Source organism: Anthonomus grandis, chromosome 17, assembly GCF_022605725.1.
Source record: "Anthonomus grandis grandis chromosome 17, icAntGran1.3, whole genome shotgun sequence".
Taxonomy (NCBI): Eukaryota; Metazoa; Arthropoda; class Insecta; order Coleoptera; family Curculionidae; genus Anthonomus; species Anthonomus grandis.
In genome coordinates, this window is record NC_065562.1 from 7,817,687 (window position 1) to 7,830,513 (window position 12,827).

A 12,827-nucleotide genomic window follows, 5' to 3' on the forward strand; every position below is an offset into this window, starting at 1 on the left:
AGAGTTCCTCTCAGCTTGAATCAATCTGTGTATTTCTTATATTTATAATTTTTTGCATTATTATGGAGGGATATGCTATATATACCTTCTTACCCTAGTAATAGTATATTTAAGCCACCTGTGGTATTGTGAAGGTATATAGTAGGTATCATACTAAGCATGTGAGTCACTGTACCTTGGAAAACTCCTTTTATATGTCTTTCCTTGTTATTTAGATCTATTAGCTTGTGATCTTCAGAATTTCATCAATATCTAATAGTCCCATTATCCATGACACCATTGTGTTGACCACATGGTGTTCTTGGCTTACTACTCGACTTTTTCAGTTTAAGGTTTCGATTGGTTATATATTATGTACTAAATTATTTAAGTTCCATTTTTGTTTTCTTTTGCAAGAACAACAAAATTGTTGTGGGTTCATTCATCTTATTGAGACACTTGCTTATCTATACCATTTAGCTATTATCTATTATATTAAAGTAATTTAATAATATTATTTAATAATTTTTGGATATGGTTGACCGTAAATACCATTTTGCTATTTTTATTTCCATGTCTATAATAGGATCGGAAAAAATCCAATTTATAAGCTTAGATTAGAGTTAGAGTTTGATTGGAGTTGGCAGCATGTCTTGTCCGTACTTTTTATATAACTCCTTTTAATTCCAAAGCATGATTCGAGCTCTTTCATGTTTACCTAGTTCAGGTTTTGCCTCCAGAAGCATATTATTCTCTTTTATATAGCACATCATTTTATGTCCTCGATTTCTGCCTGCAATACTGTAACATATTTTCCTTTGCTGTTTTTTGTCTTTGATTTGTGACTCTAAAAGCTGGTACCATCCTGAGCCTTGATTGGTCATTAAGCCGTCAGTTTATAAGAAGAAGTTTGCTTTCATTGGATGACATATCATACATTGGACTGGACCTCTTGATGTTCCTTTATTTCCACAGCCGTTTATTGTCTTTATAAGCCATTAGTTCTGTTTTTTACACCAAGTGGATTGGCGGTAAATCCAGGAGCAACTTATTTCGGATTTGTTCTGATTGCTCCTTAGAACATTGAAAGGCTAGAATTAGCATTGCCATGGAACTATGGGCAGTTTGTTTTCTTGCAACATCTCTGATGCAATGATGCCAAATGCTTATATAGAAATGGCAAAAAAACCCAGTTTTCTGATATCATAAAAATTTGTCACTTATTTTGACAGGCGCAAAACAATATTATTCCTCTTCAATAAAATATAAAGCGTTTTTTAATAAAATAAGATACTCTATAAAGTAGTCAACATTCAAAGTTAAATTAATGTAACAGCGTTACTCAAAGTGTGCTCCGCGGAGCCCCGGTGCTCTGCGAAATCTCCGGTAGAGCTCCGCCAGCAGTGATAATAAATTAATGCATATATTAAAGTGAACCCTATAAGAATAAAGTTACCTAAGATAAAAATAAACAACCAAAACGAAACGCCTACTTATAGGTGTTACTGGTACATATACGAAAATTTAATATATGTATTATTAAGTAAATGCCCGACCTATTACATCGAAATGTTATAGCGTTACTCGTACGCCATCATTCGCCCCCGGACTATAAGCAATCGAATGACCTCGGTTCGTCGCGCTGTTTCTCGTGCTCGTGCGTCAACGCTGTACTTCGGAGAAAATCGTCTGGCTCTTCGAAGTTTCTGAGGAATTCGAGATGATTCGATGGTTGGGGTTATAATATAAAGGAGGATTGTTTGGCGCGGAGAATTTATTAATCAAGCAACGTACCGCAAAATTTACTCACACCGCGGACCGCGCTCAGTATTTTATGGTCGCTTGTCTTGTTGTTGTTCGTAGTGGTTGTAAAATCTTGCATTTCGTGCGTCATTAGATACTATTTGTCATAAAATTGACCAAATCAAATTAGTGTTAAAGAAGAATGGAGCGCTGGCTTAGATATTGCAAAAAATGTGGTTCGCTTGGATGATGCGTCAAATTGTGATATGACGGCGTCAAGTTCTAGTTTTATGGTTTCAAGTTCAAGTAGTAAAACATCTAATGACACACTGAGGGTGAAAAATCGAAAGTATGACGAATCATACATTAATCTCGGATTTGTTGATTCCAACGGCTCACCTCTTGGTATGTTAAACTCATTCCTAATAGTTCGATGGTACCTGCTAAGATGCGCCGACATTTAAAAACTGTACATCCCGACTTCAAAAACAAAAGTAAAGAATTTTTTCTACGTAAAAAAGAACATTTATTAAGAAGCCAAAAAACTATGACGTATGCGACTCAGACTGTGAATGAAAAGGCCACGGAGGCATCGTATTTGGTTAGTTACCGCATTGCCCAAGCAGGAGAAGCGCACACTATCGCTGGAAAGCTAATAAAACCATGTGTGGTAGACATAACAAAATGTGTGCTCGACGAAAAATCTGTAAAGCATCTTTCTACAATGCCGCTTTCGAACGATACAGTTACGCGTCGAATTGGGGATATCGCAGCAAACATAAAACAAGAACTGGTTTCACGGATTCAAAATAACAAATTCGTCTTGCAAATGGATGAGTCGACTGATGTTGCTGGACTGGCCATCTTGCTAGTAATGGTGTGATATCCATATAAACATTCACTCGAAGAAGACTTGCTTATGTGCTGATCGCTGCCTACTAACACAACCGGAGAAGAAATTTTTAACACGATTAACATATTTTTTGAAGAAAACCAACTCGATTGGAATGATTGCATTGATATTTGTACCCATGAAGCCAAGGCAATGACAGGTAGAACAGCAGGAGTAAGACCACGAATAAAAATGAAAGCGTCAAATTGTAGTTCCAGCCACTGCATCCTGCATAGACAATCACTCGCGGTTAAGAAAATGCCATCAAATCTAAAATTGGTTCTTGATAAGTCAGTAAAAATAATTAATTTTGTCAAGTCACGTCCACTACAATCCCGATTGTTCTCAATATTATGTGAAGATTATGGTAGCGATCATAAAACACTATTGCTCCATACTGAAGTGAGATGGTTGTCTCAGGGTGAAACTTTGACAAGGCTTTTTGAACTAAGAACAGAATTAGAAGCTTTCCTTACAGATGTTCCTTTTAATTTAAAAGACCGTTTGTCCGATAAAAGGTGGTTATTTAGACTAGCATTTTTAGCAGACATGTTTGGAAAAGTAAACAAATAAACCTGTCACTACAAGGGAAACAGACAACAGTATTCAATGCTAACAACAAAATAACTGCCTTTAAAAGAAAATTAGATTTTTGGATTACTTGTTTTGGTAAGAGAGAAATCGAAAGCTTTTTATTGATAAGTGAGTTCCTTAGTCACCATAGTCTTAGCGATACAGAAATATTTCAAAATGAAATATTTGTTGAATTGGTGCAATATCTCAATGATCTGCAAGAGACTTTTGAATCTTACTTTCCTGAAGAACAGAATACAACACTGAAAATAAACTCATGGATTCAAAACCCTTTTTCATCTAAATTGCAGAAGCCTGAAAATATATCAAATTAGATATATGAATCATTTCTAGAAATGACATCGGATACAAGCATGGAATCATTGTTCAAAACAATTTCACTAAACGATTTTTGGTGCAGGGTTTGTGATGAATATCCACAACTTGCCACAGAAGCTTTGAATGTTCTTCTGCCTTTCCCAACAACGTATTGGTGTGGACCGGGATTTTCAGCATATAAACAAAACAAAAACAAAATACCGCAATAGACTGGATGCCGAACCAGACATGAGAATTCAACTTTCTTCTATCAAGCCTGATATTACACAGTTGATGAGGAAAACAATTACATGCCTCGCATTAAATGAACTTAGTGTTATCATTTGCTTACTAACTCACTACTTACTGTATCTATCTAGAAAAAGCAGTTATATGTGAATATAACTGCTTTTTCTTTTAGTTTAGAGTTTAGGGTTCCGTAAAAAATTTAGTTTTTTAAAAGGGTTCCGTCACGAAAAAAGTTTGAGTAACACTGATGTAGCGATATGATAAAGTTTTTACTGTCGTAATAATTAACAAAAACAGTAAAAGCACTCAACCTTTTCCTTTTTCAACCAAAACCTAAAGAAGAAACACAGAACTTCACAAATGTCAAATGTAAACACAAACGCGTTTGCCAAGATGACATTTCACAAGATGACATCAGCTTTTGCCTGCGGTGTTGCCATTTTAAATTTCTTAGAAGCAGTTTTAGGAATAAGAATGCTAATAATTTTTTGTTTGCTTTGAAGATGTTATTTTTGCGCTTAGAATAACATACATCTATTTCTACTTTTTATTTTTAATTCAAAATTTAAAATGAATAACTTCAATTAACATTATCATATGTATTGATATATGGCTGAAAATGTCTTCTTTTGAAAATGTGTGTAAACATGACAACAGAGAAGTGATGAATATGTTTGTAAACCAAACACCCCCCTTGTCCCTGTGCACATGTTGAACTCAAACAAAGTTGTTGTTTACTAATTCTAGCCTTTCAATATTCTAAGGATTGCTCCAGTAATCCACATATATCATGGCCTTGGAACTTCTTGTAACTGCCTAATTGCTGTGACCTGATTTGCATAGGCAATTGAAGCGCATGTTAATATGGGCCTTACGACCACTTTATAAAGGCATGTTTTTGGGTTTAGCCTTTAGTTTTTGCCATATAGTCTTCTGCATATACCCAGAGCGCAGTTTACTTTCAGGAATAATTTATTGATATCCGGTCGCCACGTAACTTTCTGCTTTATATGATTTGTAGATTTCTTCCTTGGTTTAGCCTTATAATGCTCGCCTAAGCTATTGCCATAAGAGTTCTGTAACCTATTTGTGTTGTATAGCATCCTTTATCTGACTATATACTATAGTGCTTACTATTTCGTACATATAAAAAAATATTTTTTGATTATCAATGGATTCCTCAGATTACTTTTAACCTCCTGCCCTTTTCGAATCCCAATTAGATACTTTTAAATGTAACCTTGTTTTATTAAGTTTTCACGTTAAGCAAAAAAAACGTTTTTATTTAGTAAAATTTTCTAGCCTATTCTTTTCTAGAAAAAATAGTTTGAAATTTAATTAGTTTTTGATTTGCAATTTTCCCTTTTAATGGCAGAAATTAAATTATTTTTCCCATATATTCCGAGAAAATTGTCTGTTTAGGACTTTCTCCCTCACCTTTTATATACACCATTATTTTCCCTATATTAAAATTTTATAGGTCTATATGCAATTACTATTAATGAAAATATTCTTTATTATATCCTCATAATTCCATTGTTCGTCTTTTCAGATGCTTAAATTCATAAAACTACGCCTTTGTCTCTATGAAATGAGGACGAAATGAGCTAAGAATGTGCAATTACTTATATTAATTTAACTTGTTTATAGTATCTTAAACATGGTCAAATACCCCAGTCTTGTTTAGCTTTAACTTCCGTTTTGTTTAGGAAATGTGTCCCAACAGATCACCAGATCATCACCGTTATAGGGGATTAAGAAAGACTTAACAGATCTAATGGAGGGTATGCTGGCCTGTCATGCCATCACACGCATAAGATTAACCCGGCAGATAATGCTGACAGCAGATTATACATTGACTTCTTGGTCTGAAAGCTGCCTACGTGTTAGAAAAATTTCTTCGGCACTATATTGGTATATTCACAAGACTCAGCACGTAGTTCAAGAAACGTCTGAAAGTATTCAGCTGACCAGTCGATAGAGAGCCAGTTTAATATCTTCAGTAAGGCGTACAGGCTTATCCATATTGCACTCCAATGGGTACAAACGCTGCACAGGCCTTAACAGAGATCCTCTGGGCGTACACACAAAACAACAAGATGAACCTGACCATCTTTGCAATCAATTCGACCATTCGTCCCAATTTCCTTCTCCCAAGGAAATTTGCCTGCCAAGTTTCTTAGAGCTCCAAGATATTAACTGTCTTAAGTATTCGGTTCTAAATCTCTGAAGTCATCTCTATACTACTGCATGTAAAGAACTTTCTTATAGAATGATTCCGAATAAATGATCTTATAATTAGAAGCGCCAAGGCTTACAAACTATTTCAAAAACATTACGGGTGTCAAAGGAATAAGATCATCAGCATCACCTGAATAAAACTAAATCTACATAATTTAGACAAGCTTGGTTAACGCAGAATCTGGTTTAAAACGCCCACCATTCGCTCCCACAAACTGTCCCAGCAACTAGAAGAAGGCGTTCTCATTTTTAAAAATAACTGCCCTGCAGAGTCTATCCCTGTAGTCTCATAAGTGAGATCCTTAACAACACGATTAAATGGAAGAGGAGACAAATTTGTCCTAACTGACTTACTTCTTTTACACACAACACAACTAAAAAAGGCGGATGTTATCTGAGCCCGTCGTCCCCTACGATCTGCAATGATCTATCATGCTCAAAAAAAATCAGTCGAACTACAAGATCATTTTTGCTGGTAAAGCTACAGGAAATTAACTGTTTGACATCCTTTTGATTACTAATTCTAGAAAGCAACCTAATCAAATTATTCTTATTAATGAAAGGACTTAAGTTACCTAAACAAGGATCTTTTTCAAAATATGGACTACATTTAATTTGTCCACAAACAGCTGTAAGAAGGTAGAACTTCTTACATTATGTAAAAATGGGAAAGTCTACCCAACCATGCTACAGTTTTTGGGAACTTTGAAAAATTCTAAATTAAATAGAATGGTTAGAGACTTTTTCTTCTTTTTTTTTTCGTCTTAAGTAACGTGTTTCACTTGAGGTCACAAATACGACCCCTCCTATTATCTAACCGATCTGACCTCTCCCATTATCTGGACTTGGACTGGACAGCTGCATGGGAGAACAACAACGCAAAGAGTTGTTGGCAGGATTAAAAATACATTAAACAAAATGCCAATGCCATTGGAGGTGTAAGTGATTATTTCTATAATTCGGCTCCCTACAAATGTTTTTCTATGCGCCGAATCAAACTCAACAAGACAGAGGAAGAATCACTCCAAAGATAAATGAGTCCCAGATCTATGTTAATACCATTCTTTAGTCTTATAAAAAGTCTGGCACCAATAAGAGCTGCTAAAAGTATAATACTAATCAGCTAAAAAATGAATAGAAAATCACAGAAAATATGGATTCTTTTTTGGCTTTGTTGTAAATTCACTAACCCCTAACAACATGACTCACTCACCACCAATGTTACACCACCATTACTATACTTCTTCTACATCATTCCTAGACCAGCAGATGAAGCATCAGACGAATTACATTTTTGACCTGGCGTTTCGACCGTTCAGGTCGAAACGCCAGGTCAACAGGCGCCAGGTCGAAACGCCGAAAGTTTTGTTCATTAGTCTTACTTTATAAAAGTCTACAGCATTTGACACAACATTTTTCACACTAATGAAACAGTTGTCAACGTATAAACTCAGAAGATAACTGCAGAAGAAAACTTTACTACTTGCAGATGACTAAGTTGTTATTGTAAGAGAGAGGTCGCATACGGATCTCAAAAAGAGAAAATAGAGAGAAAGGAGATCGGAGAAAATAGAGCAGAAATAGAACAAAAAACATGTTTGTCTTTTTTGAGGTTGACTTGACTTGCTTGTTTCATGGCGCTGTAATGAGGCAATTTGCCAACACCATGTAGGGTAGGTACCATGTTTCCCGAATCGATAACTTTCACAAAATTACATTTTTAAATGCTCGTTTTAGAAAACGGCAAGGGGCAGGAAAGGGTTAAGGAAAAGAATCTGAAGGATAGGAACGGAAAATGAACGACCACGTGTTGACTGGATGAAGGATGACGCGGCGGTGTTTTTTGAGGTGGTTTTGTTAAAGTAGGAAAAGATTAAGAGAGTTTAAGAGTTAGTTTAGATATTTAAGGGTACGTCTAGAATGTAGCGGATTATTTTTAAATCTGAAAATGTGGCACTGAAAGAAGTAGAAGAAGAGAAGATAATGATTTGTAGGATGGTAAGAAGGCGTAAGAAGGCGTTTTTGCTAAGGTGTCAACTAGTAAGTAGAAGTGGCAATTATTGATGCCAAAGAAATGGTTTAGTAGAAGCTGAATAGTAAGAAATAGAAGGAGCCTGGTAATGGTATTAGAGAAGTTATAAATGGAAGAAAGAGGAGTCTTCAATTTCCAAGCTTTTAGAAATTATGCGATAAGGGAAATGACTATGAGGCGACACTGCATAAAAGTCATACACCTGGTCAAAGAGTCATTTGCGAAGCCAGGAAGATAGGAATGGATATTACGATTAATAAATAAAGTAACTGTGCGTCATAGTACTTATTGTGGAGCAAAGAAAGAGATGAGAGAAGAAGTAAGTGAGGGTGAGGAAAAATGGAAACAAAGCAAAATATGAAAGAATCAAGAATGAAAGAGCACTACAAGAATCAAAGACAAAGGTAGATGTCAGAATAGGTTTTTTAAATTTTAGTGTCAAAGGTAGGGAAAAGTTTTTGTTATGCACAGAAGTAGGAAGGACTCAGATGCATCTGACAAAAAAAGGAATGGAACTGCAATCGGGTGTAACAGCTTTCTAGTATGCTTCAGAGTTATGCAAGTATGAAGAGAATAAAGAGGCTATTGAACAATCAGGTTATTGCAACTTAAAACTCTTAAAAGTTAAAGTAAATGGCAGGATAAGATGCGTCGAAGACCTAGCTATGCTAAGGAAAGCTATAAAAGCAGAAAGCATCCTTTAATTTATGCTTTGACAGATTATTTAAGATTACTTGAGCGACTCGGTTAGCAGATGATCCTGGGAATCAAAAAATAAGTTAAGTTTGAATTATACATTAACGAGTGAGTTCGCAATTCTTTTTTTTTGCGCAGGATGGTAATGCGATGATGTGTTTCGATTTCGGTCTGTATGAAAAAGTCTCCTAAACACAGAATGTCTCGATGTTAGAAATGGTGATAAGGATAATCAAAAAAAGAATACTTGCTTTTCTCCAGTTCAATTGTTGTTTAATAATATTGGGATATAATATTAAACAAGTGAATAAAATTCAGATGTGCGAGAAAATCCTGTCCTTGTGGTCAAAAGACAAAAGTATAATCAACCGTTTCTATATTTTTGGCTTTAAACGAAATTGTATAATGACTCTTTAAAAAGTATTCCAGCGGTATTGGCTGCAACAGAAGAAAAAGGCAAAACCATTGCAGTACCTGATACTTGTTCATAGATTTTCCTGTTTCAATAAATCGATTAGGCATATTACATCTAGAGGCATCAGATTGTAATTCCTAGAAATATCTAAAATTATCCTGAGCATGTGAATTGGAACCTAATTAACAGAAATTCCACCTTAAAATGAAATTACACATTAGAAAATGGTAACTGTTCTTAGAAGAGGAGGCATCTCGGCAAACGCATACATTGTATATTTAAGGGAAGAGATACAATTTAGCAAAAGCTGACGATGGGAGCTGCAAGGACTATCCCAAGTTGGGAAGGCGTATGATACATGTATTTTGCGCAAGAAGAAATACTGTTTAATTATCTTCGGACTATATAAAATAAATTTTATGGCCTGACGAGAGAACAATTTTATATATTACAGTGTAGCTTAACAACTGGGTGTTAAACAAAAGTTTTGCCAAGTCAATTGAACTAAATCTTGACCTGCAAATCACTTAGTTTTAATCTTCTTCCGAAGATGCTAACTTCTCGAGAATAAAATAAAGAGTTTTAGTTAGTGGTAAAACTGTCTCGTAATTTGAGAGTCCTCCTAGCCAAGTATAATCCAGCCTATGGATGGATCCTAACCTCAGCAAATTAACTAACGTTTTGATATGCTACTACTACCATATGCTTTTCTATAAGGGAAGAATGATACGCAAACTCAAGGTGATTACAGGATCGATCGCAGATGTCGTACACTGATGGATCAAAAATGCTCCAAGAAGTTGGAACAGGAATAGTGGGGCCTAGAACACACATGACAAGTCCATGACACTGAGCAAGAATACAACAATTTTTCAAGCGCAACTATACGCGATTGGTGACTGTGGAAATCCTATCCGGAAGGGGACATAGGAGAATATGGGTTAAGGTATTCTCGGATATCCAATTGGTTCTTAGATCCCTGAACAGCTATACATATGAATCCAAATTACTACTGGAATGCCACAGCAGGCTCAACGACCTGGTGGCTTGGAATAAGACCACTCTGGTCTGGGTACCAGGGGGTAACATGAGGGGCATGTCCAGAATGAGATGGCGGACATCTACGCAAAAAAAGGGGCAACTTTTGGGTTGGGTTAAAGAAGAAATTGCGAAATGGACTTCATACAGGATAATGCGACATTGGAATAAGACCAATGGGTTAACTCCCTTCAAAAAGTTCCTAAGCTTCGACGCTTTGAAGGCGGATCTGTCTCTAAGACTGCACAGGAAAAGCCTACGGACGCTTGTAGCGGCGCTCACAGGCCATTGCACCCACAATGATTCAGTTATTTTTGTTTGGAGTCATCTTGTTATGTCATAAATAGTCCGGCAAGACTAACCGGTTTACAGGGGATATTTCTAGGGACTTGAGTTTGTTAGGCAGTCTTGATTTTAAAATTTTAAACAACAAGAACAACTCCCTAGATCTGATAGGTTACAAGAATCCCTGTTAAATTAATTGATAGACCTCATACTCACTCACTCTGAAGTAAAACAAATTGAATCAATTTAAATAGAGTGTTTATTAAAATTAATATTTAGCGATAAAATACAATGAACTAATGAAAGTTATATGGCAAAATATCTATGTAAATATGTAAATATATGTGAAAGTATTAAAATGTAAATAGAAGTAAAGAAAAGAAATATATATATATGTATATAACCTAGAGGTACCTGAATTCGTCAGTGATTACTTCAGAAGAATTACATAACAATGCTTAAAATTGAATTGTTGACGTAATATTAATAAATATATTTTAACTTTGAAAAATTATTTATACCATATTATATATTATATTATATTTTTATATTATATAATAAAAACATTATTATAAATAATTATCATGTTTTTGATTGGTTCGCAATTAGCGAAATAGGTGTTAAGTGTGATGATGAGTTAGCTTATCGAATTATATTACTCAAATACATTTTTTTGTTCTCTTTTGATAAAAAAATTGTTTATTTTTTATTTTTATGACACTTCTGCATACCGAGTCCATTCAAAATCAAATATATATAAAGAACTATTTATTTATAAGAAAATATTTAAAATTTGAGTACTGTAAAATACTAATATCACTACTAATATCAAAAGAAGTAACTGTGCCAAAAGATTTCTCTAAGATAGCATTTCCGATTATGTAATGAGTTGTTTTTATTGAACCTTTTATTTGGGTTTAAGACACTTTACACAAAGTCAAGCCTGTACAATACAATATATGAATAGAGTATAGTAATATACTCTACAGATAAAATAAATTATATAAGACAAAAATAAAATAGAAACAGGTAGTCGGACTGACATTGTCTTTGTTTTTGGTACAACACGACGTTTCGGTCGGTAAGTATCTCCGACCGTTATCAAGTGTAAACTAAAGCAATTTCCTATTCTGCAGGCTTATATATATTCATTCTCTTGCTTGGTTCTGGTTTCCTTCGCCATCGACCTCTGGATAAGTTTTTTGGGATAGCCATTCTGCTGCAGATGTGCTGTAAGAAGTGCTACTTCCGCCTTAAAGTCTGCGTCGTTATTGCAGATGGTTACAGCTCGGTTGTACAGAGACCTGATGATTCCAACTTTAGTCGAACCAGAGTGATTGGAATTAAAGTGTAGGTATTGTCCAGAAAACCCGAAGGATGAATCAACTGGGCTTCTCGCAATCCCCCATATAAAAAATACATCCGAGAAAATCCGACGAATTGCTAAGAAGTTTAATCTAAAAACCGCCTTTAGATCTGACAATACAATAAGAAGTTCTATTTCCAAAACAAAGCCAGAATCTACAGCACATACCAAAAACTACATCTACCAGATCCCTTGTGAGTGTGTCGACTCGTTGTCGAATATGTTGGCGAAACCAAAAGGACCTTTGGCAGTTAGGACCAAGGAACATCGCAAATGGACGACCACTAGAGAAGTAGCCAGATCAGGCATTGCTGAACATGCTTGGACAAACGGCCATAGCATTCACTGGTCTGAAATAAAAATTCTAAGGAAGGAATCACACTGGCGAAAAAGGAAATTTCGGGAAGTCTTCAGCCAACCCAGTCTGGATGTTCTTCTAGCAGACGCTCTCTTCACGCACCATCAGAATTCACGCCTCATTGATCCCATTAATCATATATAAGCCTGCAGAATAGGAAATTGCTTTAGTTTCCCTTGATAACGGTCAGAGATACTTACCGACCGAAACGTCGTGTTCTACCAAAAACAAAGACAATGTCAGTCCAACTACATGTTTCTATATTACCATTGTCTACCACTTTCAAAAATAAAATATACAGGATTATTCACTTTAAATAAGAAAGCGGACTTCTTGTTATCTACTTACTACTTATCAGTTCCTATCATATTAGTAAACGGTCAAATTTTTATGATGTTGATACAAATCTATCATTTGCATAGAAGAAAAATATTACAGTTTCATCGATAAAATACTCCTGATCTATTGAAGACCTATTCTATATATAAAATTAAAAGGTATTAACATGTTGACAAAATAGATAGCATACATAACACTGTTAATAAGCAACACTATACTTTTTATAGGTAGGACATTTTGGAGTCTATACAACGTTGCAGATCTGTGTTTGTAATTTCCAGGAAACATAGATATAATCGTTGA